The sequence below is a fragment of the Penaeus chinensis genome, chromosome 12 (assembly GCF_019202785.1).
Source record: "Penaeus chinensis breed Huanghai No. 1 chromosome 12, ASM1920278v2, whole genome shotgun sequence".
In the NCBI taxonomy this organism is placed as follows: Eukaryota; Metazoa; Arthropoda; class Malacostraca; order Decapoda; family Penaeidae; genus Penaeus; species Penaeus chinensis.
Genome location: NC_061830.1, coordinates 38,447,388 through 38,449,887, shown reverse-complemented (window position 1 = coordinate 38,449,887; position 2,500 = coordinate 38,447,388).

The window sequence follows — 2,500 nt, the reverse complement described above, 5'->3', positions numbered from 1 at the left end:
CGTCAAATCCACACATTTACCTTTCCTCTTTGTCTTCATTCTTCCCTTTTATTTCCATCTCCGTTTCCTCGTTGACAACTTTATGTCCCTTTCTCCGCCCTCTCTTTTCCCCTCTTTTATCTTATTTCCCCTTAATTCCTACTTCACGTCTCTTTTTCCTTCACGTTTTCTCCATTTCCTGCACGCTCGTCTTTTTCGCTCATCCCTTCCCACCGTTTATCGTCACTCCTTCTTGCTCCTTCCTTCTGTTCTGTCTTTAAAGTGTTTCTCTAACTGTTTCTTGTGCCATTTTGCCGTCGCCCCCCCTCCCCCTCCCGCGCTTTCTTCTCTTCACGTCTGGGGTTTCATTTTCTGTTTTATTGACCTTTTTTTTCTTTTTCTCTCTTTTTATTTTCGTATCTATTTGTTTCATTAGTTTTGGTTTTGTTTTCTTTTTTTGTTGGGGGTGGGGGGGTGTTCTGTTTGTTTGTCTATTTCTCTGTATGTCTGTTTGTCTCTCTCTCATTCTCTCTCTCCTCTCTCTCTCTCTCTCTCTCTCTCTCTCTCTCTCTCTCTCTCTCTCTCTCTCTCTCTCTCTCTCTCTCTCTTCTCTCTCTCTCTCTCTCCCTCTCTCTCTCTTTCTCTATCTCTATCTATCTGTCTATCTATCTATATATATATGTACATATATGTGTGTTTGTGTGTGTGTGTGTGTGTCTTAGTTTATCTGTTTCTGAACTTCTATAACTGTGAATTTATATATTTTCCTATCTATCTATATCCTCCTGTTTATTTATCCCTCTCTCGGTCATACTATATTTCATTCCGTTTCTTGCTCCCCTTCCATCCTCCCAATTCATAATTTCAAGCCCCAACTCCATTCTTTTTAAGCTTGTTTATCTATTGCCATCGTTTATTCGTACACTCTTTCCGCTATTGTAAACAAAATCTAATGCTGTCTAAGCCGGTCCAATACCTTTATACACTACCCCCCTTACCCTTCCCCCCTTCTCCCCTTCCCCAGCCCTCCCGCCATATTTTTTTTTTTCTTTCTTTCTTTTAATCTTCCATCACGCGAGAACGCTTGTGTTATCAGGTCGACGTATTATTTTTTTTTTTTAGAGAGAGAGAGAGAGAGAGAGAGAGAGAGAGAGAGAGAGAGAGAGAGAGAGAGAGAGAGAGAGAGAGAGAGAGAGAAAGAGAGAGAACGAGAGAGAGAGAGAGAGAGAGAGAGAGAGAGAGAGAGAGAGAGAGAGAGAGAGAGAGAGAGAGAGAGAGAGAGAGAGAGACAGAGAAAGAGATAAGAGAAGTAGAGAGTAAATTAGAAAAATGAAAATAGAATAATTCAAGTCATTAACGAAAGGAAGTAGGCAAGGGATCGAGAGAAAGAAAAGACTGAAATAAAAGGAAAAAAAAAGAAAGGGAGAGAGAAGAGAACAAAACAGAAATAGATGCGTTGGGTCCAGACTGGCAGAGAAAGATTGAAAGAGAGATATAACATAGCAGAGAAATAGACTTAGGGGGATGGGCAGGGTCAGATTGACAGACAGACAGGCAGACAGAACAAGATGGGAAAGAGAAGAAAAAATAAGAAAGACCTAATATACCCGCCACTGAAGTAAGGGCGATAATCCTACCCTAATGTGGTGTAACGGCGCCTTTTCGACACGAGAGGACTGGATTAGAGGAAGCAGTTCTCACGAGTGTATAGGAATGAGTCAGGATCTCGTAGTTCGACCCCGATAGAACGACACCAGCGCCGTTCTCTTCTCCCAAAGGAACCACATTTAAATTTCAAATGAATAATAAAAAAAAATAATGATAAAAAAATGATTATGAAGGAAAGAAGAAAGGGGAAAAGGGTTGGGGGGGGGGGGTGTTAATAAAACAAGAAAGTTTTTTTTTTTTTTTTGGGGGGGGGGGAAATATGATATGAAAAAGAAAGACAGAGGAATAGAGCAAGGGAAAAAACGTGAATAAAAAAAAGAAATTAGAAAAGAATAAACCCTATGGTGGTCTCCCCGTGGATGTGGAAATGTCACCAGAACAATGAGCATTTGCATGTGTGGGTGGAGTGTGGGGAGGAGGTGGAGTGTGGGAGGGTTGGGAGGAGGGGGGGAGATGGTGGGGGGGGGGGAAGGGGACACGAGGGTACGGAAGGAATTGATGGAGAACGGGAGAAAAGGGAGAAATGTAATGGGTTGAGAACGCAGAGGAGATGAAGAGTAAGGGGAAAAAAGAGGGGAAGGGAATGGAGGAGAAAAGGGGGAAGTGAGAAATTACTGGAATGGAGAATGAGGGAAGGTTTGAGGGAAAGGGAAGAGGGGGGGGGGGGGGGGATGGAGAAGAGGAAAAAATATAGGAGACAAAGCGGAGTAGGAAGGAGAGGGTGAGAGAAGAGAAAGAGAAGAAGTAGAAAGATGAGATTTCTAAAGAGATGGAAGGGAGTGGAGAAAAAAATGATGTCGGTGATGGAAAGAATAGTGGAAAGTAGTAAAAAAATGAAAAAGCAGAAGAGGAG